This window comes from Alligator mississippiensis, chromosome 3 (genome assembly GCF_030867095.1).
Source record: "Alligator mississippiensis isolate rAllMis1 chromosome 3, rAllMis1, whole genome shotgun sequence".
Lineage (NCBI taxonomy): Eukaryota > Metazoa > Chordata > Crocodylia > Alligatoridae > Alligator > Alligator mississippiensis.
In genome coordinates this window covers 77,154,677-77,180,844 of record NC_081826.1, presented here as the reverse complement: position 1 = coordinate 77,180,844, position 26,168 = coordinate 77,154,677, and the positions used below count along the sequence as shown (strand labels likewise).

General features: G+C 42.0%; 1 long non-coding RNA gene across 4 annotated transcripts in view; it reads left to right on the top strand.

Moving 5' to 3' along the window:
* Positions 1 to 15,507: 15,507 nt before the first annotated feature.
* Positions 15,508 to 26,168, top strand: part of LOC102572246 (uncharacterized) — a 166,220-nt gene continuing 155,559 nt past the window's right edge. For 3 of the 4 annotated variants that reach the window (XR_009460479.1, XR_009460478.1, XR_009460480.1), the window contains exons 1-4: positions 15,508 to 15,566; positions 17,532 to 17,563; positions 18,125 to 18,188; positions 20,246 to 20,296. This is a non-coding gene — a long non-coding RNA (uncharacterized LOC102572246). Of the gene's footprint in view, positions 15,567 to 17,531; positions 17,564 to 18,124; positions 18,189 to 20,245; positions 20,545 to 26,168 lie in introns of those variants that run through there. The other variant, XR_002093866.2, reaches the window with a different exon arrangement.

Genomic DNA, 26,168 nt, shown 5'->3' with positions numbered 1-26,168 from the left:
CTTCACACTTTTACATCTCCCCACCACTCCCCCCAGCTTGACTTAGACTGGGTTCCTTGCACAGCTCCTGTCACTGGCAAACATCTGCACAAGTGAAACCTGATCTACAATCATGCAGCTTGAAGTAAGCTGTGTGATCATAAACTGAGTCCTGTGAATGTGTGTATGTACCCTGAGTGTAATTCCCTCCACATTATGAATCTACCTGCTGCCTCCTGTCTAATGCATAGATTATAAATTATTTGGGGAAGAGGTTTTTGAGGTCTGTGAGGGCCTAACAAAACATGACTCTGGTCCATTACTAGAACTAAAGTACTGCAAATAATAAATACCACTACTAATAGTAGTGATCTACTTTAATAATCATCTACATCACCAAAGAAAACATGACTTCTCCAGTATAACCAAGCTTTTTCCAAGGTTGTATAGAGTTTTTTTTTCCGTTTCTTTGTTTTTGTTTTTGTTTTGTTCTGTTTAGGGATCTATTAATGTTTCCTTGTCTATGGGTCCATTATCCCATAGTTGTTTTTTGTTTTTTTGGGGGGAGGGGGGGAGGTGGAGGGTTTCTCCCAACTGAGTCCCATGATCATTTTGGTGCTAGCTATCAAGGAATGCAAGTTGCATTTAAATCTAGAATTATTTAGCAAGCAGGTAAGCACACACTCCAATATTGTGGTAAAAGCTAAGCATATGTTTTAAATAATTTGCTGAATGGGAATTAACAACTGAGTTGTATCTTTTCTAGACATTCCCCCTTTTTCCCCCACATTCCCCACTTATTATTATTTACACTGTTATTCAGTGAACATACTTGCACTTTTCATAACTAAAATAGTGTGTAGGCAGGTGGCAAAATATTGAGAAGAATTATTTTCAAACATCTGCTCAATTTTTTCCAACAAATTTGCTTCTATAATCTGTGTTCCTTTTCTGTGAGTGGCCTAACTCTCAGAAGTTTGCCAGCAAAAAACAAGTTTTCCAGCAGGAAATAATCTAGAAAATAGCTGTTTTAGGCAAATATTGCAGAAACAAGTTTCCAATATTTTTGTGAGGGTCTGCACTGAAAACCCGATTCTGTGAAGTAAACTCAGGAACAGACTGCAGGCTATTTACTGTATTTTCCATTAAGTAATAAGAACATCCCAAGTGACCTACTTTTCCAATGAAACAGTTCACATTTTGCACTGTGAATATTCAATACTTGCAGTTAATTTGTTAGCCATCAATCACCTCAATTAAGTTTGCAAAAAACCATAGACATCATATAATTTTGAACATGAACAAAATCTTTAGAGAACTTGTTCTGTGTGGACAATTCTCAAGAGATAAGTTACAAGGAATGCATATTTTGCTGAAAAAATTCTCCAAGTATTAGTTGTGCCACTTTGTATACCACTAAGAGTTTTATAGACTTGCCCAAGGTCAGTGGCTATGTCAACACTAGAACGTCTCTCCTGATTCAAACTTTGTACTTTATCTACTGAACCAACTACAGACAGAGCAACAAAAGGAATTGGTTGCATAGTATTTACTGTATTTCTATCATCAGTGTGGCTAAAAACCTATTCATCTGCTAAAATTCAAGGCCTCAAAGTTCTTATGGGCTAGGGACAGAAGTTATGCATAGACCAGTTTAAGTGATCAGAAACTAGTTTAAACCTGTAACAGAACAGAAGGTCAGTGCAATTAAATCACTTAAATGGCTGTAACCAGATTAAGATAAATCTGACTGAATGTAATATCAGACTGAACTGATTGGTAAAACCATTTTTTGGAACTTTTGTCTAAGACCCCTTCCCGGTTTAAGTTAACTCAAAATCCCCTAGCATCTCAGGGTGCTTTGCAGCCCTGGGCTCTGCCATCTGCTCCAGCAGACTAGGGATGCCCTGCCCCTCTGCTCCCTAGCCAAAGCAGTATCACTGCTGCAGCTGGCTGAAAAAGTGGGGTGGAGGAAGGGTTGGGGACATAGCAAGATGTCATCCAGGCTAGCAGGCTGAGCTGGAAGAAACTCCCTCCCACACCTGCAAGGGACCCCAGCTGGGGTCTTCCAGGCAGGAGTGAAGCAGCTCCTGCCTGGCTTTTCCACTACTCCCCACTGAAGTGAAGGGGGAAGGGGCATGGCCAGATGCCAGCCAGGCCAGCACAATGAGGTGGGGGGGAGGGGGTTTAACCTCTCCCCCACACCTGCACAGGACTGCAGCCAGGGTCTGCCTAGCAGGGGTGAAGCAGCTCCTGCCTGGCTTTTCCCCTGCTCTCAGCTTGAGTGCAAGGGCAGGAGGTATGACGATATGCCGGCCTGCCCAGCATGCTGAGGCGGACGGGGGTGAGTGGGTTTAAACCCCCCTCCCTCCCCTCTGCCTCAGTCTGCCGGCATGATCAGCACCTGGCCATGCCCTCTGCCCCTCCAATCAAGCAGGGAGCAAGGGAAATGCTAGGTAGGAGCTGCTCTGCCCCTTCCAGACAGACCCCAGCTGGGGTCCCATTCAGGTTGGGGGTTTAAACCCCACTCCCTGGTTCTGGACCCCAGCTGGGGTTTGCCCTGGAGATCAAACCTCTTGCATAATTCTGCCCCACCTCACTCCCTACTCAAGGGTGGGAGAAGACAAACATTCCTGGGGTTTTCTCCCTCACTCAAGCAGACAATGGGGACCATGGCCATGTCCCAGCCTAGGGTTGGCATGCTGAGGCAGGGAGGAGGTTTAAATCCCCCTCTGATGCCTGGGCATGCTGCCTCTGCTCAACCAGGAAGAGGGAGAAAGCCCTGAAGGGCTTCTCTCCTCCCTTCTCTCTGGTAGTGGCTGGGAGACATACTCTAGTATCCCCTAGCTGCTGGCCTGAGCCACTGCAGACATGTGGCTAGATTTCCAGAATCAAAAGTGAATGTGTGTTCACTTGCTTCTCAGTTCAATCTATGCAGTTTAGACTAACCTGAAAAGATTGAATCAATTCAACCTCTGACTTTTTGACTGTCTGTACTTAGCACTAAAGGGCCACCTTCTCTTCCCTCCCCCCACTTCCCCAGTGCAACACATTGAAGTTTTTGCTTTTCTTACCATCACTTTCTAGTTGTAAATCACTTCAAATAAAAATGTCTTTTGCTAGCTGGAAGTCTTGAAGGTAAGTAAAGAAACACAGAAGAGAAAAATCATAACTGGATGAGATTGTAAAGATATATTTTTATATAAACATGAAAAAGATGATGATGACAGCTGAGAATGACAGTGAGATTGATACAATGGGAGCAAAAATAACTGAGAATAAGAAAGGAATTGTCTTTTTTTGGAGAAAAATAGAGAAAATAAAACAAGCTTTGAGTGTAGCTAATATTGGCTTTGAGTCACATATGGGAACATCTTAACTTAAAAGTCTGCTCAAGGAAATCTGAAGTCCCACATAGGAAAGAATTGAGACTGGAAACAGATTAAACTAAGCACTTGAAATCAGAATGACTGTGGCGTTGTTAGGAAATAAAAGTATGAGAGAAAAGATACCATCAATAGTAACTTCAGTTTAAAAAGACATGTGGAGAGTATGCCTTCATACCATTTCAGGGTCCTATGTTTAAATAAGACTCCTACAGTCAACAAGCAAGTACAGCAGCTCATTCTCTGCCAAGTTATAAATAACCAATGAAGCCAACTGAATAAGATGCAATCTAATCTCAGCCATGGACTACTCTCAGTTTAATAGAATTCATGATTTCCATTGACACAGGATTGCAGAGTTAATGCCAAGCATATGTCCTGGGCTGGCTCTAATTCAAGTGAAAATAACAAGTTGAATGCGTTACCATCCACGGTGAGAAAAATAAACTGTGTCAGAGTTTATAATCAATCTAAAAAATAGAGAAATTCAAGTACATAATAATAAGAAAAAGAAAATCCCAAGGCTAGTTTTGAATGGGGGGGGGAGAGAAAGAAAGAGAGACTGCCTCCTTAAATTAAGTAGTAGCATTCAGTGAAATCACTAGGGCATGACTGAGGTGCAGGATGTTCAAGTTTTTCATATATTACAATTTCCCTTTAGCCAGGGCAAAGGACTGTGGAATTTCTTAGATGATTGCTACTCAAGTCTAACAGGCAAAACCCTGGCCCTATTGAAGTCTATAGGATTTTTGCTATTGATTTCAATAGTGTCAGGATTTCTCCACAAGATGTTTGACTGGCTAGTTGTTTCCTTAATGTACTAGTGGCTAATAAAAGATACATTTGTAGATCTTAGAATAATACCTTAACTCAATACCATTTTCATAATATTACAAGGCATCCCAATTAGCAATAGCACCAGTTAACTTTAAAATATTTCTCCCATGTAAGAAGAAAATATCTCCCCTCCTAATACTCTTGATTCTCTTTGATTCTGTAGTACAGAGATATAATTCCAGTACCAGGTCCATTTTTCCTCTCAAAAGGAAGCACTGTGCATTTACTTACCTTATCCCAATATCCTGCCATTCTCCCATTCAGTTCTTTTCCTTTACAAAGCTAGCTGGACTGCTGCTTTGTGGGCTGGGGGAACACACAGCACATATTTAGTGCTGATTAGAATGTTTTGTTTCAAGTTTTGAATTTTTGATGAAAATAGATTTTATGTTAAAGCTGGAATTTCCATGATAAATTATTTTTTTAAATAATTTAAAGCAAAAATAAATATACATTTACTAGAATGTAAACTAATTTCCTAGATTTTATATAAAGTCTAAAGATGCAATGAACTAGGCAAAAATAGTCAAAAGATAGTCTTTCATTAGTCCTGGAGTTATTATAGTTAAATGTACATCTCATTCAGATTTGCAAAACAAAATTTAACCTAAGTTCATCACGGGGGCACAGAAGGAAATTGGTGAGTATTTATTCACCAAGGCGCCCCCGGGGGTTACAAGAAATAATGGCCACAAGCTAGCAGAGCGCAGATTTAGATTGGACATTAGGAAGAACTTCTTCACAGTTCGAGTGGCCAAGGTCTGGAACGGGCTCCCAAGGGAGGTGGTGCTCTCCCCTACCCTGGGGGTCTTCAAGAGGAGGTTAGATAGGCATCTAGCTGGGGTCATCTAGACCCAGCACTCTTTCCTGCCTATGCAGGGGGTCAGACTCAATGATCTATTGAGGTCCCTTCCGACCCTAACATCTATGAATCTATGCTCTGGACAGCCCCGTGTGGGCTGCGAGTGCATGCAACATGGGGCGGTGGCCATGGGGCAGGTGAGGGGCAACGTTTCCCCATGCTCAGCACCAGCTTCTTCCCTGCTGGCGAGCAGGGGGTCGGGGCTGTGCGCTGCTCCCTGCCTGTACCATGGGCTGGGGGGCACTGGGTGCGACTGGGCAGGGAGCCAGTGGGAGTACGGGGCCTGCACCAGTGTCCCAGGGCCAGTGCCAGTGGGGCCCAGAGCAGGGTGTCAGGAGCACAGGGTCCCAGCTGGCAGGGGCTCTATGGAGCCAGGCCAGCTCCCCCCTCCCTGCTGGTGCAGCCCAGCCTAGCTCCACAGATCCCTGCCAGTCTGTGCCCCACTTTGGGCCCCACTGGTGCTGGCCCTGGGACATTGGTCCCAAGATGGTGACCAGGGGGTGGGGCACCTGTCAAGGGGTGGGGCTACCCATGCAGCCCTCAACAGCCTGCCAAAATTGGGCTAGTGGCCCTCTACTCAAAATAATCGCCCGCCCCTGCAAAAATGTCTGTCCTGGGTCCAGTGCTGTTCAACAATTTGCAGATGACATGAAACTGGGAAGAATTGTGAACATGTTGGAGGACAGGAATGGAATTCAAAAAGATCTCAGTACATTGATTTAATAGATTTCATAGACATTAGGGCTCAAAGGGACCTCGCAAAATTATCAGGTCCATCCCTCTGCCCAAGGAGCAGAAAATCATCTGGGGTCACATCACCTCAGCAAGATAAGCATACAAGCATTTTTAAAGGTATCTAGAGTAGGTTCTTACACCACTTGTGAGGGGGAATCTATTCCAGACTCTGGAGACTCAGACACTAAAGAAGCTTTTTTCTGAAGTCCAGTCTAAAATGGTCTTCTAGCAGTTTGTGATTGTTAGACCTTGACTTCCCTTGTGCTGCCCTGATGAACAGATGTTCTCCCAGTTCCTGATGCACACCCCTTATATACTTACAGGCTGCCACCAAGTGACCCCTGAGCCTTCACTACTTCAGACTAAGGAGTCCCATTCCTCTCAGCCTCTCCTCATAAGGCCTGTTTTCTTGACCTCTAATCATGCATGTGGCTCTCCTCTGGACTCTCTCAAGCTTCTCCACATCCTTTCTAAAGTGTAGAGCCCAGAATTGGATGCAGTATTCGAGCTGCAGCCTCACCAAGGTTGAGTAAAGCAGGAGGATGTCTTCTAGGGTCTTGCTTGAGATGCATCAGTAGATGCAAGCCAGAGTTTTATTTGCTTTTTTGGCTGCGGCATCACATTGGTAACTCATGTTCATCTTGTGGTCAATCATGACCCCCAAATCTCTTTCAGTCGTGGTGCTAGTAAGTGTAGCACTGCTAAACCTATAAGTACGACGTGAGTTCTTTTGCCCAAGGTGGAGCACCTTGCATTTCTCCTTGTTGAATGTCATCAGGTTTTGATCTGCCCACCTTGTGAGCCTGTCCAGGTCAGACTACATTGTTAGCCTATCCTCTAAAGTGACCACACTTCCCCATAGCCAGTGTGCTTCTGGCACCCAAATCCAGATCATTTATGAATATTTAAAAAGTATGAATCCGAGTAGTGAGCCCTGCGGAACACCACTGTTCACCATTCGCCATTTTGACTTGGCTCCATCAACTGCCACTCTCTGGGTCCTACCATGGAGCCAGTTCCCCATCAGATCATAAGGTTATTGAGGCTTCAGTTCCCCAATTTTACTATGCGGACATCATGGGAGACTCAGTCAAAGGCTTTTTTTTAAATCTAAATGTATGACATCAACCTCTTCTCCTTTGTTCAGGTGATGTATCACCTGGTCATAAAAGAAAATGAAGTTAGTCAAGCAAGACCTACCTGCAATGAAGCCATGTTGGCTCTGTCTCAGAATGTTGCCTTCCATTAGCCTGTTGCTGGTGGTTTCTTTGATGATTTTTTCCATGATCTTTCCAGGGATTGATGTCAAACTGATTGTCCTGTAGTTCCCTGTATTTTTCTTCCTTCCTTCCTTAAAGATAGGCAACATATTGGCCCTCTTTTAATCTTCAGGAACCCCTCTCAAGTGCCACAAGTTCTCAAATATCCTCGGTATTGCTCATGCTATGATGTCAGCCAACTCTTTTCGCAGTCTTGGGTTTCTTCCGTCTGGGCCAGCTTACTTGTGGATGTCCAGACACTCAAGTTGTTCCCTGACAAGATCTTCACCAATTATAGGCATATGATTGCCCTTACTCTGGTAGTCCTGCATTCTCTCAGGCAGGGTGATCCCCTTGGGTTGGTGGAAAACCCAACACAAAGTAATCACTAAGGAGATTAGCTTTTTTCTGTGTGTCAGTTGTCAGCTGCCCCATTGGGTTCAGCAAGGGTCCAATGTTGCCCTTGCTTTTTTCTGACTTCCACATATTTGAAGAAGGACTTTTTACTGTCCTTGATTCCCATAGCCAGTTTGAGTTCAATTTCAGCCTTGGCTTTTCTGGTCCACTCCCTACAGGTGCTGCATAATCGTCCTTAGTGGTAGTTCCCAACTTCCATTGTTTATAAACTTCTCTTTTCAGATTCAGGAGGTCCATGAGTTCCCTATTGAGGCAAGGGAGGTCTCCAAGCCCTTTTGCTACCTTTCCTATGGACCAGAATGGACTTCCCTTGTGCTTTTAGGATCACTTGCTTAAGGAGCAACCACTCACCATGTACTCCCCTCTCTGTCAGATCATGGTCTCTCAAAGCCTAAACAGCCAACCTCCTGAGCTTGTGAAAGTCAGCTTTCCTAAAGTTGAGGATTTCTGCATTGCTGAATGATTTGCCAGCTTTGTGATTGATAGAGAAACTGACCAACTTGTGGTCATTGTCACCAAGCTTCCCTCCAATCCTCAGGTCTCTGACTAGATCATCCACTTTGGCCAGTACCAGATCCAACAATGCCTTACCTCTTGTCGGCCCATAGACTTCTTGAGGCAAATAGAACTCATCAATGCAAGTGAGAAAGCTTTGCAACTGATCAGATTCAGCTGAATGCTCTTCCCATGAGATGTCAGGGTGGTTGAAGTCTCCCATGATAACCATACACTGAGATTGTGCAGCCTCTGGCCAGTTCCCTAGTAAATTCATGGCCAAGCTCTTCCTCCTGGTTAGGAGGTCTATAATTGACTCTTACAGTTATATCCCCTTCACCACATTCTCCCTGTATTCTAACCCAGAGGTTCTCAAGTCGCCCTCCTTGGGTGCCAATCTCTGCTTGTAGGGAAGTGTACTGATCCTTCACATAGAGAGCTACACCCCTGCCCTTCCTTGCAACACTATCTCTCCTGTGCAAGATATATCCATCAATACATATGGTCTAGTCATAGGGGAAGTCCCACCAGGTCCCTGTTATCCATATGATATTGTATTAATTTTTGCTTAGCAGAAGGGCCAGTTCCCCTTATTTGTTCCCCATGCTTTTGGCATTTCTGTACAGGCAGCTAAGCCTGCCATCAGAAGCACTGGACTTCCCTGTCCTCTTAGAAAAGTCCTGTCCTTGGGCTGGGGTAGGAGTGAGTTCCTTTGTGTTACCTGACCTGCTGATTCTGTGGTTGTCATTTCCAGGGCTTGTACTAGTGATTGTCTGCCCATCCCCTGGCAATCTTAGTTTAAAGCCCTATCAAGCATGTCAGCAATTTTGGGCAAGAAGAATGGAAAGCTGGACTAGAGCTAACAAGATAAAATTCAATGCTGACAAATGCAAAGTGCTATACCTTAGGAGGAATAATCAAAGATACAAATACAAAAGGGATGACATCTGGCTGGATGGCAACACTACAGAGAAGGATCTGGGAGTCTTAGTAGATCACAACAGCAATGGGATCCAGGTTTTTAGAAGCCCTGTGGGAAGCAAGTCCTCTCTGAAAGTCCTCTTATAAACTTTCAATTATTGTGGTAATTCCTGGAAAGAGGCATGATCTAGTCTGATAAATATTTAAAACCAGTCAGGAATTTCCAGGAGACACCAGCCAGGAGATGTGCCAAGGGAAGGAGCAATCAGGGGAGCTGGCAATGCACTGCTCTATTGAGCAAAGTTACTTTCCTTTTATTTATTTATTTTACAATGACAAGCCCAGGAAACAGGTCTGTCAACCTGATAAAGGGGGAAAGGAAGAAGCTGATGCCAGCTGGGACCTGGTGGCAGGGGAACTGGCTTTAAAGGACCAGCTGGAGTTGAGTGTGGGGAGTGGGCAGGTGAACCCACCATGCTGGGGGAAGCAGTAGATGCCACGGACGTTTTGATTACTGGATGTTGAAGTGTTCCAGGAGAAACAATAGCCCAGTGGAGTGAAGGGGGAGGGGTAGGATCACCTAGTTCTTTTCTTTGCCTCTTTATTTTCCTTTGTGAGGCCACTGGCCCATGATTAGCCCAACACTCTAGGGGTGCTTGGAGCTTGAGGCCCAGGGATGTACTTGGTGGCAACAGCTGCTTTAGGGCATGACTTTCCTGAGTTTCCTTCAAAGTTGAGTTGTCCTTTGTGTCTTCTCCATGATGCAAGCCGTAACTAAGCGACCAAAGGACTGGCTCAGTCATGGCCCTGGTAAACCAGAATCGAGGTGGACACATGTCTGCAGAGTAACAAATAGAAGAGGAGCTCCCCTTGAGAGACCTGGAGCAACAGATGCAATAACAACTGGGTGTCCATAGGATGGGGTGCAGGGGAGGTTGGAGCCCCAAAGAAGAACTGAACCTGATTCACTTGAGATCGTACACAGCAGAAGTAGGTCACCTCCCAAACAATTCCAACAACAAGACGTGGCAGATGAGAATCAGGTAACTTCTGCTGACTGTATGAACTTTGTGGGTCTGCTCCCCCACAACAGTCTTACAGTGCACAGGGCTGCTGGGCACCATGGCCTACCCTATACTGCACTGACAGAGGGTCTGTATGATAGATAGAAAACTGGCTGGAGCACTGGAGTTGGAGAGCAGTAATCGATGGCTTGATGTCTAGCTGGCAGCCAGTATCAAGTGGAGTGCCCCAGGGGTCAATACTGGGGCCGGTTTTGTTCCATGTCTTCATCAAGAAGATGGCTTAAAGTACACCCTCAGCAAGTTTGCAGATAACACCAAGCTATGGGGAGTAGTAGATATGCTGGAGAGTAGAGCTAGGATTCAAAGAGACTTAAACAAATTGGAGGATTGGGACAAAAGGAATCGAGGAGGTGCCCTTGTTGTCAAGGAGGCTAATGGCATCTTGGGCTGCATTGGTAGGAGTGTTGCCAGTAGGTCAAGGGAAGTGACTATTCCCCTCTATTCAGCACGAGTGAGGCCACATCTGGAGTTCTGTGTTCAGTTTTGGGCCTCCGACTACAGAAAGGATGTAGACAAATTGGAGAGTCCAGCGGATGGCAACGAAAATGGTGAGGGGACTGGGAAACATGACTTATGAGGAGAGGCTGAGAACTGGGGTTATTAGGCATTTATACACAAATCTTGTCATCTGACAACGCGCCAGAGATCTGCCACTTTTGAGCAAACTTGATTAATTGTGCTGCACTGTGTCCAGTTCTAAAAGTGGTGAAATGCTCGTCAGCACACAGAAAATGGTGGCAGTGCACTTTTGAACTAAAGAACCTTCTATGTGTTTTAGTTCAAAAGCATTCTGGTGCCATTTTATCAGCATTGACGTGCATTTCACTGCATATATAAACTGCAAGCAATGCAGCACCAGGTGCTTTCCAAAGCGCCCGGCGCTGCGGTGCTTACATGTGTAAAAATGTTCTTTTAGTTTAGAGAAGAGAAGATGGAGAGGGGGAATAATATCAGCCTTCAACTACCTGAAGCGGGGGTTCAAAAGAGGATGAAGCTAGACTGTTTTCATTGGTGGCAGATGACAGAACAAGGAGCAACTGTCTGAAGTTGCAACAAGGGAAGTTTACATTAGATATTAGGAAGAATTTTCTCATTAGGAGGGTAGTAGAACATTAGAACAGGTTACCCAGAGAGGTGGTGGAAGCTCCATCCCTGGAGGTTTTAAAGACCTTGATAGACAGAACTTCGGCTGGGATGATCTAGTTGGGGATGGTCTTGCTTTGAGCAGGAGGCTGGACTAGATGACCTCCTGAGGACCCTTCCAACCCTGATTTTCTATGATTTTTTATGATAAATTGGGATATTGTTCTGAAAATTTGTCATAATTAAAGATGACTAATGATTTCTGTTTTGCAGGAAACATAGTTGGCAGATCTCAAACAATGTTTCCCTGGAAAATAAAAGTTTTATGATACTATTCTCTTTTTTTCCATAGCAATTTACTGCATGATTTTCAGGGAATTTATCTCAAAAGATGAGTGTGTTCAAGGGACAAATAAACAGAGAGAGAAACACATTGTTCCTATTTTGAGCTGTTGGGGCTTCTTAAACAGATATGAAAATAAAGAAGTGGGATTTGTAATATATAACTTTCTATTATTTACTTTATAGAAAAGACCATTTCTTGATTAAATATACTTGGTGAAAAATGAAGATTGGGTGATACCAAAACATTTCACAAATTCATGTTTGTTTTAGTGAACTGTTAATATATATATGAAAAAACTTGAACAGTTCACTAAAACAAACATGAATTTATACGTATAAATACACACACACATATACACACATATATGTGTACATGTGTGTATATGTGTGTGTACACATACACACAATAGTTAAAAAATCCCAAATAGTCAAAATATTTTATTTAAAAAAATGTAATTGGGATTTAAATATTATTTGTTGTGATTTTTATGTCTACCAAATTTCAAAATTTGTTTCAATGTTGTTCTTTTTTTCTTTTTTATTTATTTATTTTTTTTAATGCTTAACTTTTTTTTTATTTAAATAGTGTTTTTCAGGTGAAATGAAAGATCCCATAGGATCCAAAACTTTTTTTTTTTACTTTTTAATTTGTCAAAAAATTCAGTAAAGTGTTTTTTCTTGAGGCGACCAAAAATATGTATTTATGCAACTGTTAGTGAAGTTAAAAATGAGTTTTAAACATGAGTCTACACAGGCCTGCTAGGAGTGAGCAAAAAGCTCCTTGCAGAAGTGTCCTAACTTATCGTGCTTTACTCAAGTTCAGTAAGTTATAGTGAGAGCCAACTGAACATAAGTTTGCTGTTCTGTGTGGGGGGCTTACAGCCTGGCCACCCTGGCTACTGGGGTACTCCATCATACCTCCCAGGAGTTTGCTAGAGTGGCCTCTCTTCCCAGCCCCACACATCTCCCAGCTGGCAACTGTTGACAGTGGCTGAGAGGGAAGAAGGGAGGAACAGAAGCCCCCTGTCATGAGCCCCCCCGCCACATTGCTAGCTGGGGTCTTGGGGGAAGGGGCAGGCCAAGTCCATATGAGGGGCTCTGTTCCCTCCTCCCCAGCCTCTTGACAGCTGCAGCCAGCAGCAGCATTGTGGTGCAGTCCAGCTGGGGCTGCTGCAGGGGAAGGGCATTGAGTTCTGTGTCCCCGCAGCAGTCCTGGATGGGCAGTGCCATAGCACTACCCAGCCTGGGCTGCTGCAGGGACTCAGAACCTGGAATCCATCCCCCACAGTCTTTCCTTCTTGTCTAACCAGTGGTGCACCACAGCTTGATCAGGGCAGCTGCCAAGGGAGAGACCCAAGACTCCTTCCCCTGCAGCCCCCCTCTCTGGATAGGCCCAAAGCTAGTATAACATCTATACCTAGCCTTTGTCTTAGTGCTTTGATTTTGTTTTTCTATCACTTTGTTGCTACAACATGGTTAAATCTATATATACAAATACAGTAAAAGTTCTGTTAACCAACATCTTACAAGCTGGCATGCTCAATTAACCTGCATGCCAGCTTGTAAAATAAAGTGAAAGTGTAAGTGCCCACCGTGGCACTTCCGGTTTCTCTGAGCCCCCACGGCCTGGGGCAAAGCAGCCTGCGCTGCTGAACCCCCATGGCCCGTGGGTATAACAGGCTGTGTGGGGCCTGCCTTCCGGTCCCACGGGGCCTACAGGGGTGGTGATGCGGTGGGAGGGGTGGTGAGGTGGTGGGAGAAGCGGCAGCCCGGGCTGCTCAATTAACCGTCATATTGTGTTATCTGGCATGCCTCATTAAATATACACCCTTGAGATGTGTTTTCAAGACTGTCATTTATGCATGGAGAAAATCCTACATAAAACTCTATAAAGGAATTATTTTATCCTCCATTTACATTTCTTCTTTAGCTTCAACACTTCCTTAATATATATAAAACATTATCAGTTAGTGGTAGCGATTGAGCTGGTGACCTTTACCAATAATTTGCTCTATCTGTTATGTTTCTGCAGTCTCTTCTCATGGCTACATTTCTTGTCATCCACAAAACGCATTTTGTCAGGATGTAGACTGAGAGTTCTCTGAGGTGGAGGCTAGTCTATGCTATGTCACCATTGCATAGCTCTGATCTCTGATTTTTGCCTTTAATGTGATTGCAATACAAATAAGAATTAATGATGATAGAGTGTAAGTAACCTGTGTTCAGGTCATGGCCACTCAAGTCCTACTTCTAGTTTGCTAGTTCAATGTCAGTTCATCTGCTTGCATTATCACTTTTTAGTTCACAATAGTTTAGTGATTTTATGATTTGGTGGTTTTAACCTCACCCTAAAACAGATAAGACTAGAATATAAAGTGAAACATCCCTTTCTTCTGGTTCAAAATTGAACAAGATCAGGTTGGAAATTTGCACAAGTATTGCTAATACTATTGGTTCTATAGTTCTGCACTGGATTTCAGTGTCCAAGGCTGTCAATGTGATGCTTCTCTTTGGCATGAAAAGCACATACAATTACAATATTTCATCTCCTTCCTCTGTCAGCAGTACACTAAACAAAATACTTTAGAATTACTATAGTTGCTTTTTTGGGGCTTCCAACTCACTGAATATCAGTGGTGCCAGATTGTAATTGCCCTATGTGACCAGACTATAAAATAAAATGTTCCACTTTACTAGTACAGAACTTCTTGGAAAAATGTTGATTATATATTTTTTTTTTCTCTCTATGCTGTTCCCATAACTACTTTTAATTCTTCTCCTAAGGGGAAGGCAGGATGGCATACAGAAGAGATATTGCAAATCTGAGCCTCCAGTTACTGCTACTAAGTGCTCTTACTGCTGTAATAGAGCTACTTTGGAAATGTTTCAAAGAAAAGATGTTCATCTCTGCTGCTTCCAAAAAAAAAACACATTTGTTTTTTTTTTTAAATTGTTGTTCTTTTGTTATGAATAATGGAACACATTGTGATATTAATGTACTTATGTCATAATGCAGTTAAATGCGTTGACATTTCTTATATATTTCTTTAAGATTATAGCAAAAGAAATTTTAAAAATATGTACCATGGCCTGATCTATAGTGCTAGCCTAAATACAGGACAATGACCCAGAAAATAATTTAAAAATATACATTGTTATTGAAGTATTTAGAGTAAAAGACATTGATTTATAATGAAATACAAAATAATTTGGTCTTCACTGCATTAAGGCCAAAAGTTCACCTGAGACTAGATGCACATCAAGCTAGGTTGTTTAAGACAAACCCATTTCTGCAGCACACAAGGAAATGATGTAGTAAGCATCATGCCTGGTCTGCTATGACTCCCCAGTCCAAAGGGCCAGGGACTCGTTTACAGCTGGGTTGACTAGAAGCAGTCTTTGGCATGATTAAGAGGCAAGGCTTGAACTCTTGTTTCTTGATTTGCAGGATACCCATGTCAATCCTCTTCACTATGTAGTACCCAACATATTTAATTAAAGTCCCTTTCAATATTGTACCTATTAGCTTCATATTTCAAAATTAGATAGCATTCATGCCATGCAATTTATTTTCTTTTCCCTTTGGATAGGTAAAGTTACAACTATTCCCAGTCTGTTGTGATGTTAGTCACATACACTCTTTCACTAAGAATCATGTGTATGAAACCTGCCAGTATTGAACTAACCAAGGTAAATGCTTAAATGTATTCTGGTTATGGAGATGTCCCATTTCAGCCTTTAAAATAGTATAAAACCAGGGGGTTCAAAAAACAGAGAAAAAATGGTTGAGGAAACTATGGAGGAGGAAAGGTGAAAGTTCAAAAAGTGAAAAAAAAAATCCTCATTGCTCTTTATATTTCCCTGCAACAGAAGGAAACTTGAAATAAAAATTGTATTACTGAATAAAAATTCATAAGCACTTGCAATCAAAGGGGTGGGGAAGTTTCAGATGAGTTGGCAATAATATTGAATCCCAGAGAGAATCCTTGGACAATATATCAGAATAGCCTCCTGCTTTAAGGGCCCAATCTGTCAGTTCTGTTTAATCATCAAACCCAGATGAGAACAGATCAGGTGTTTTCTATAAATGATCTGGAAAACAACAGGTAAAGAAGCTGTAGTAGGAGGTTTGCTTCCATGGCAGGCTCTGAAGCAGAGACAGGTAAGCTGTCTGTTTTAGCTAGAGAACTTGTTTTGTTTTGTGTTACTTTGCAAGTTATTGTGTTTGAATGAATAAGGTGTATACTGAGGGAAGGGCAATTCTGGAGACAGCATGGTTTTTTCTTAGGCTGTTGAAGGAGCTTGAAGAATATAACTTATAACCATGTAGATCAGTGTTTTTCCCCTCCCCAACCAGGGTCCCACAAATGTTTCTCATGAACTCACAAATTCTCATGAAAGCTGAGTCTTTCAAAGGTGCCACAAATGTTTGGTACTGTTAAATGTGCAAACATGATTCACAAGATAAATGCAGAGATTTCAAACAGGAATCTATAGTGTTAAAAACATTCTGACATGCCATGTTTCTGAGTTTTCTGCAGCAACAAAAGAATAACTCTTATTGTTTTTTTGTAACAAAACACCCAGTGAAAACCAAGAGCTGGCACTTTCTGAAGGATGCCTTTAGCTTAAAAATGTTTGGGAGACATGGATGTAAATGTTCAAAATGGAATGGAAAGGTTGCAACGCTGAGCTTTGTACTTGCAGGTGTCGGTTAGGAGGTGTGCTTTGAGACTATCTACCGAATAGATCCCCTCATGTGGAATGTTTGTTTGTTTGTTTGTTTGTTTTCACTCCTGTCTATACTTATGGACCAATTTGACCTGCCCATTTAAGGTTTAGATTTTCTTAGCAATGGATTTGAAAGCAAATCTACAATTAATGCCCACTTCAGCAAATCATTTGGTAAGGTACATATACATGATATTTAACTAGTAATTGTGGGGAAAAATGTAAATGAATTCTGTAACACTTAAGAGAATCTTTGCTATCATGAAGCTTATGTTCAATAACACTAGCTGATACATATATCGGGGGATGATAATTTCTTTCCCTAGGAATCACTGAGTGTTAGGGACAGATCCAGAAGAGGTACAGTGGTATGGACACCCCCCTTTTTTCAGTCAAGTGCCATGGAAGCAGCAACTAGGAACTTTTTTTTTTGGTCCCCACATTGGGTAAAAATACTACTTCCTTTTCTTCTTGCTCAGAAGCACTTCTCTTCCCCTTCCTGCCCCTGCCCACCACTGCTGCTCTCCCTGGCTGCCTAAGGGGTTGGGGGGAGGCTCCAGAGTCTCTCCTGCCCACTCCAGCTGGGCACTGAGGGGAGCTAGGCTCAGCTATGAACAGTATTAAAGGCAAGGGGGTTCCTCCTGGCCTGGACCATCTAGTTATTCTCTGCCAGTCTGGAAGCAAGTGCAGGGGAAGAGACCCCATCTGATGCTACCACCACTATCACTGCTGGCTCTAGCTGAGCCTATATAGCCCAGCTGCAGATAGTGGAGACAGCAGTAGCACTGAGAATGGCAGGGAAAGAAGAGACATGCCACTGTGTATGGAGGGGAAAGCAGAGAAGGTTCTTACCTGATTGATGAACCTAAAAAAGTTTCCTGCTGCTGGGGATCTGCCTGTCTTGGTAGGAAGGGGAGGCTGGAGTGGATGTGCAGTCACCCCTGCAACTCCAGTCCCTGCTCCAACACTCCTTTTCAAAATCCTGGATCCACCCATGCTGACTGATGATTTACACACTATTACATCAGGGTAGATGATCACAGTGTTCCTTCTGAACTAGAAATTATGTGGGCTATGGAAAAATGGGCTATAGAAAACTCAACACAGAACATCAACATTTAAAAGGAATTGTACAAGAAAGGAAGTCCTTAAAGTAAAGTTTCTTTTTAATATGAACCTTGACTTAGTCTATATACAATATGTCCAAAGTAGCCTTCCAATTCAAACCTGTCAAGCTCTTTTATTTTTTGTTTAAATAATCCTAATCCTGTTCAGTAAAGCTCAAACTAGCTCAGTTAAATCTGTATCCAGACCCTAATGCCTCTAGGTGGTGTAGATTAAATTATTACCAGTATAATGCTAACACTTTTTTTTTTTTTTTTAACTTGGATTTCAGGATGGGGGCATGTTGTAAAATCATCTTTTAAGGTAGGCTTTAATGGACAACGGGAGTGTCTACACGTTTCTGTACGATGATGTTGCTATGGCACCATGCTCTAGTAATTCCTTTTGGATGTACTAAAGCATGTCATAGTGTGGGTGGTTACTGTACCATGCACATGATGCACAGTTAGACTTTGCTGCCATGTCACCATAACGGCGTGCTATATCTGGGAGCACACTGCTAGAGGGACATAGCTGCTAATCATGTGCAGATCCATGTGATTGCTACATTGCCATAGGGGGATGTGTAGCCGCACCCAGCAATTACTTTCCATCTTTCTGCCAAAAATAAAAGAAACAAATTTACAAACAGAAAGTTTCATCTCCTTGGGGAAGGGTGAACTTGGGACTGAGTAGGGAAAAATTCATTCCAAGATGTTTCATATTTGTGAAACAGTAGATACAAACATTTTACAGAGTGTTTTTCCCTAGACCAAAACTAACATTATAAAAGGAAGTTAACAATTTGGGTACTACTAATTATGATATTTCAATTTCTGCTGCCCGTGAAACCAACATTAGTATGCATGGTTTTTAAATTTCCAGGCCTGTGACTGAATACAAATTGACTGCAGTGCTGAAGAGTGAATAGGAACACATACTGAGCAAGGTATTGTAGATCCTTCCGAAAGTAATTATAATCCTGCTCTATAGATTTCACATAATATTGCAATTTTCTATCTTTGTTAAAGAAGATTGAGAAATTTTCATTTGTATGACAGTTTTCCAGGGAGTATTTTCATTGGTTTTAAATGCTTTCCATCTAATCTTCCGAAACTAAAGAAAAGTATCAGGAGGGGAATGAGTATGTGAATAACTAGACAAAAATCTTAAGATGAGCAGGAAAAATGGCACATTATTTCTATTTACCACTTACTGGGCACATTTACATGTGCACTTTACTGTGGAGTAGACTAATTAGCTTTGCAATAAAGAGTCACTGTCAACTAGGGGTGTGCAAAGTGGGCCCTACTCGATTCCGATTTGGATTCGGCCCGAATCGGGGACAGTGATTCAATTCATTGATTTGGATCAGTGTCCCCGATTTGATTCCGCTGAATCTGATGATTCGATGCTGACTTAGAGAATCAGGGATACAGGCACAGCTTTAAGTGGTTTTTTGTTTTATGTTTTTTTTTTCTACATACCTTGAGGTAGCAGGCATGGCTTGTGAATGCTGGGGTGCATGCAGCATCCCACGGGAGTACAGGGTGGGGGTGTCCCTCCACATGCTCAGTGGCAAACCCGGAAGTGGACTAGAAGTACTTCCAGTCCTCTTCTGGGGAGCACACTAGGGGGGCCCCCCCTGCACCCTCCTGGCTTGGTGATCAGCTGCAGCAGGACCCTGGGTGCCCCCTTAGACCCAGGAGGCACCAGTCACTGAGCTGGGGGAGGTACAGGGTCCCCCATGCAAGCTTCCTGGTGGACCTGGATGTGCTTCTGGTCCACTTCTGGGTGTGCTGCTGAGCACACTGGGGAGACCCTGTGCTTCTGTGCAACATGTGCCCCAGCATTGCAGCATTCATGAGCCCCTGCTACTTAGAGGTATGTAGAAAAAACATTTAAAACTGTCTCTGTCAAAAACTATGAATTTGACTCCGAGAGATTAAAGGTTTCTTTGATTTGATTCAGATTAGGAGATTTGGCTACCAAATTGGGCCGAATCTCTGCCAAATCTAATTGGGGACAGAAGCCTCGGACAGCCCTACTGTCTACATGTGTGACAGTATTACAGTACATTAAACTAAACTAATTAGTTTAGTGAAACAGTACTATCTTATGGCAAAGTACTTTTACTGTACCAAAACAAGTGTGTAGATGGAGACCAGGGCCACAAATTGTGACTGGTCAATCCAGCCAGCCAGGAGCCTACTCTTCTCCAGCTCAAATTGCTACTGTCCCAGCTGCACATGTAGGTGGTGCACCTGACTGCAGTTGACTTCAGTTCAAACTGCCCTGGAGTTAATTGTGTCTCATTAATTGTGCATGTAGACACATCCACTCATTTTGTATTAATGGAGGACATGAGACCTTTGCTATGGACTTGAGTAAAAACACTGTTCTGTAGTATGTGTCTGCTTGAATCTGCTTCCATTAAAGTAACAGTTGAGAAGCTAAACTCATAAGAGGTGTTTCTCTGCAGCCATACTGAAGCACTTCTGCTATTAAAAACTAGGTATTAACTGTATTGACAGTATAACTCAGTTTGGAGACTAGATATGAATAACTTCCTACAGGCTTGAGTCTCATAAGCTCATAATACTGTGATTTTTAGCAGTGGTTATTTTCTGACTATTATATGTGATCTCGAAATACCATATGGCAGTGGACAGGGGAGAGAGGGAAGGACCTTCAGTTTTGGTATATAGGGATATGATTCTACTTAGCTAGAAAGTAGTACTCCTATTTTGCATAACATGACTGCACCTACATGGAAAAATGATGCATTCAGGTCTCTACTTCATTCCAAGAAGACTGAAAAAATTGGAGGGAATTAGGAGGAAAAACCACAAGGATTGTTGAGGAATAGAAATGTATTGACTTACAGTATTCTGTAAAGATCTTTGTTCACCTCCTCTAGAAGTATCAGAGGGCACTGTAGTTTAATATAGACAAAAGAGTTCTCTGAGGAAAATGACCCATTGTTTCTGGTTCTCTCACACACAGACGGACAAGATCCCTGGATATTGGGAACAGAACATGCTACTGGCTTTGCAGGTGGGCAAATCCTGACAGATGGACCTGGAAAATATATTGCAGTGAGAACCTCAGAATTAGTCTCCTTCCAATCTATTCCTTTTTGGAGGGAAGGGGCTACCCAAGTGAAAACAGGACATACTGGGAGCCCACATATCTAAGAGGTGCATACAGTGATATAGGAGAATCACTTAGCCTCATACAAGGGAAAATAATTGAAGTAGGGCTTCTGGCAAAGGTTCATTTAAAGGCACAATTGGATCTGATCTCCAATCCCAAAACCTCCTGCTGTGACAAACATACATCACACCTCTTGCCATAACATACATGGTAGGACATGTGGGTTTTTTTGGGATTGAGGATTGGATCTCAATCACCTCATACTAGCCAGTGTAAGGGAAGCCTAGGATCATGATCTCTAGTTTCTCTTGCTGGTACAGGAGGAAGTCAGGTGCCTGACAATAAGCTGATTGTCAGCTTGGCCAGGGGACTACACTGGGGTCTGTAACTGACCCAGGTGTGGTCCCCACTGGGCCAGCAATCAGCTGAGTATTGGTTGTGTCCAGGGACTGCACAAGGGCCTGGACCAGCCTTAATGAAGTCGCACTGAGCTGGTAATCGGTTTCAGTTCCTGATGTGGTCCCCAGGAACCACCAGCTATGGCTGTTTAGCACATGGGTTTAAAGTCCCTGGCAGGGCAAGCCCTTCAAACTTCTCCTGCTCCCAGCCTTTGGCTGGGCCAACAATCAGCTGATTCTTGGTCACCATCCACATGTTAAATTTAAGGTGCCATAAAAATGTTCTAAATTATTTATGGAACATCTTTATGGCTCATTCCACCTTTTTATGATGCCTTAAATTCAGTTCATATGTATTGCCCTTCCTATTTATGCTGTTATTAACATGTTAATCCCAATATAAAAATAATGTGTAGAGAGGGCCTATGAAAGAATATTCCGGCTGAACTACTTCCTGATGATGATGATAATAATAATAATACATAGTTGCCTAATTATTTGTAAGTAGTGGATTCTAATTAATCACTCTGTAAATGTGATTTTTAAACAGGACAAAATCCTAGTAAATATCCAGAGTTAGATGGACTGGACTGTAGGGAACCATAATTTTTTTTAGGAGGCATTAGCAAGAGTCACTCGGAATCAATTGTTGGTTGTGAAGAAACCTGTGCTAAGCTATGTTGATCAGTAAGAACTCAGAAACTGAATGAAACAGACTCCCTGTCTCCGAGTCACTTCTGAATGACGCACAGATAACTTAAAGGATCTTCCATGTCTAAATTGGAAATGTTGACTTCTTAGATCTTTTCTCTTGTCTTTAATCTCTGAACTTGTCTAACAGTCACTGGCAATTTTTCATGGGGTATAAGGAGTGGAAAGCAGATACTGTTTTCTGTGCATGTTGTACATGATTCCCTGACTGCCTGCTGGAAGGGCAACTACCATTTCGTGAATCACTTAAAATGCAGTTTTTGTAGAGTTGAGGCATTCCGTGCAAATTCTTTCCCACTCAGGGAGAGCTGGAGTGAGAACCTTGTTCTTAGTCTAGTTTCTTTACAATTCTTGACATTTTTATGTATAAACAGATTTTGCATCTCCTGAACTGAGCCACAGGAGAATTTCTCACACTGGCACTAAGATAAAATCATAAGGCTACTTCCTCAGAAGTCTTAGTATAGGGAACAAACCAGAATGAAAGTACTGTGGAGACTAGGTAGTATTGCAGGGCACAAGGCACCCAAAAGGAGATGTTCTGATTTAGGTCATGTATAGCTATTTACTTTCTCCTGGAAGAGTCTCTGCTGTCCCAAGAAAAAACACAAGTGTACAGCTATTCAGGATTTTTCTGCCAGAGTAAAAATGGCTACTTAAGGAGAAAAATAACTTGGAAACAAGCAGGGTTAAATTACTTCCAACTGAATTTCTCCTGGGAGAGTCAACTTCTTTACATATTCTCTCTTAAGAGAAGCACAGAACAGTTCTCTGGCATCTCGGGGTGCTTTTCTCCTATATCCTCCCTCTGCCATCTAAGTTCTCCTCTAGCTGGGAGACTTGCTGGACTGTGTTGCTCCATGGCAGAAAATCATCCCACATTGCGCTGCAGGGAAACTGATGATTCTGGTTCAGCTAATCCCATCTGCCCTGTGTACTACTGCCACCTGTCACCAGGTAGACTTGGGAGCCTGCAGCACATGCTGGGATGCATGTACAGGGTCCCCTGGATGTGCAGCATCTACACTGCAAGCTCTCTGCTCTTCAGAGGCTCAGCACATGCATGTCTGTTTAGGTGTCTCTGAGTAAATTTTTTTTGTACCAAGTGAACAAACCTGAGAGAACTCTCCAAGATTAGTTGAACATGTATATGCAGCCTTACAGCTAACTGTTTTTTGCCAAGTGTCTCTACCCCTGGGGGAGCTGATCAAGGAACGAATTGCAGTTTGGCATTTTAATTTTGGATTAAGGGTTTTGAGCAATACATTTCAGAATCTCAGACTTTATATCTCTTCTTTCTTTCTCTATTGATGGAAGTATAGGTGGGAGGTTATCAACCTTAATTGGAAATTAGTCAGGTTGATGAAGATGCATATTTTTTCCTGGTATAACATGGAAAAACAATTAATACCTTTCTAAAATCTCTCTCTTTAGATTAGCTCCCTTTTTCTTTCAGCTTCCTAAATGACTTAATCCTCAGCATTGACTTTCTTTCTCTATCACTTACCTTTAATCACATGAAGAAGAGATAAAACTAGATTATTATTCTTCTGAATTCATTCGGCCTCTGGGCTATTAAAGCTTTCACTCTCTCCCACCATGTAGACCCCTTCTTCCTGGGAACTACAGGGTGGCAGATCAGCATGTACAAGTGCCTTCTATCAATAATAGCAATTTGTTCTTTTTGCCTTTCCTTTGATCATGACCCTCTGGGTGTGCTTCCCTCCCCTCCCCTCTCCTCTCCTAATTCTGCTAAATGTAGTAGACTTTTTAAGTATCTTGGCTTTAACTCTGTCATAGCTAGGCCTAATCTAATAAGATCTTGACAGAATCAGCAGGATGGGATGCATAATGGCAGCAGGGGAGCAGTCAAACTAGTAATATGCTTTCCTTTTTGCTACCTCTTCCTTTCATTCTCAAAGTGTTTTATAGCACAGTCTTTTCTCCCCTCCCTCCCGACCATCTTCAGCAAAAAAGGGCAGGCACTCCTAGCATACCAATTAAGAAAATGCTTTAAAAAAAGGTATTTGAACAATATATATAACAAAGAAAAGAGCATAAGTAAGTGTAGCTGATATAACAATAGTTCCTTTTAAGATATTGCATATCACACTAGCTGAGCCAGAAAGGATTCACAATTGTGTTCAGTCTCTAGGGATAGGTAAGGGCATTAAGCAACAACCTACATTGGCTAGTCCTGAATCTCAGCCAGGAGTAGAGCTGGGAATTGAACTGATCGAAATTTTTCTGCTGAAAACAGGATTGTACAGAACACTACTTTTGGGTTGTTTTTTTTTTTCCCATTTTCAACAAATGATGACTTTCAACCAAAACAATAAATTTACCTTATTTTGTACTTGGATTTTTGGGGGCTTGTTTTCAAAAGCAAAACAAAACCATATCATTGAACAAAAATGCAAACCAAACTTTTTTAAAGTTATTTTTGGTATTCTGACACTTCCTCCTAAAATTTTATAAAACCTCTTCTAAAATCTTTATTGGAGGAAACTTACTTGTCAGTCTGCTTCAGGGCAAAATATGTCTTTACTCATGTCCCAAAATGTGGGTTTACTTTTATCCCACCTAATTTTAGTGTTCATGGGATAAACATTTTAGTAGCATTCTTTGAAACACATTTTGGGTCACATGTGGCTGTCAAAATAGAGCCACATAATCTAGTCCCAATAATCCCTCTATCTCTATATATTTGCATGGATTTATAAAAGAATCTTGGGGGCCTATTTACATGTTAATATAGGCATTTCCTGGAGCTTTTTACCTATGGATTATCTGCATGTTAACACCTTTACATGGCTTAAAACACTTGTTATGCAGTTTATAGTTATGACACTCCAGGGCAGGATTCTCTTAAAGTGTGGCCACTGCCAACAAATGTGCCACTCAAACTGAAGGTGTGACTGCAAGATGGCACTAAGCTGATCAACATTTGTGCAACTCACAGTGTAATGTGTAACGCCATCTAGCACTAAATGACAGTGGAACGATTCCCTGAATAGCATTTTATTCCGCGACTCACTTCACTGAAATGAATGGGACTGACTTCTTGAGTAGTAAGAATCTATAGAACTGACAGTAGCAGAACTGAATCGTCTGATTATTATTTCTCTTCTCCAACCCCCCCCCCCCATCAGGATTTCGACTGAATTTAGTCACCCTATTCTCCCAATATGTTTATCATAACTTAACAAGAAAGAAGAATCGCCATACTGAGGCTACTTTGTATTTTAGCTATTGTAGATATTTCCTGAAGAAAGAAAATAGTCCAAGTTAAACACCGAAGCATTCAAGTATAAGTCAAGTCTAATAGGTGGCAAATTCTGAATACTTTGGAGCAAATTGCTGCACTATATACTGCAGAAACAGGGGAAAGTGTATAGTCATACTCATGAATGATCTAAATCAAAAATGCAAACAAAATAGCTAAATGTGTCCTTCTGCTCTTTTACAGAACGTTTCCAGGTTACTTTGAGATTCTTTTTCAGTTTGTTCTGCTTTTATATTCAAATTGCTGTTTTGAAATGTGGTCCCAAATGTAATTTTGTGCTTGGCCTACCACAGATTATCTCGCATTCCCAGTTTTATCAAAGCAGTTCTAAACCATCACAGGTGCTTTGGATGTTGACTTTCATTTGACTTCTATAATTTAGCACCTCCCTTAGGTTGTCAGTGAATGGAGACATATTGCCTTGTCACTGCCAAGTGTTGTGTGTTGTTTGTTTGTTTTGTTTCTTCCTGCTTCCCCATGTTGAGTACCATCAAGATCTTTTCCATGCTGTGGACCATGTGAAAAATCATGTCATGGAAGACTTCCCCATTCATGATCTCATATCATCTATGTGCCAGCTATAGTACATACTGAAGTTATACAAGGTCAACTAGATATTACAATCAAAATATCTCTGACTTCAGAACAAAAGTATACAGCTACAAGCTCTTAAAAATCAAGTTAAATTTAAAAAGTATCCCCTGGTACTTATTTTTCTTTTCATTGACTCTGGCTTCTCTTGTATTTCTTGCTTCTCTTCAAGGTTTCAGACAGTCTTTTTTTACTGGTGAGATGCACTCATGAAATTAGTCCTGCTGGATTCTATGTAGCTCACTCATGTCTATCTGTGTGTGTGGGGGGGGGGGGGGGTTGAGCAGCTGTGCTATTATAAAATAGTTGATGGCAGCCTCATGGGTGTTTTCTTGGTAGTGGGTTCTTATTTCCATTCCTCTATTGGAAATAGCAGCAAGCATAGAACCTTTGACTAGGGGTTGCTACTACCAGAGATCCTTTTTTTGGAAGCTGCTGGGTACATCTATACATGCACATTTATTGCACAGTAACCAAAATTAATGTGCAGTACACATGCACATCTGCACATGCACATCCATACTGTTAGCACCACTGTTTCCCAGACTGTGCTTTAATGATCTCTTAGCACTACTGACCCTTAAATGGAATGTGAAATACGAATGCAGATAACTCAGTGTTCTAAAATCAAAGTTTAACTTTATTAGTATAACACATTATCTTAACAGTTTCTATATTCAGAGAGAAAAACATTCAGCACAATGATCTCGCCCTATCCCAAATGTTACTTTGCTCAACAGAAAAGATGGCCACTCAGTTCTGGAAAGCAAAGGGTGAATCACTGGCT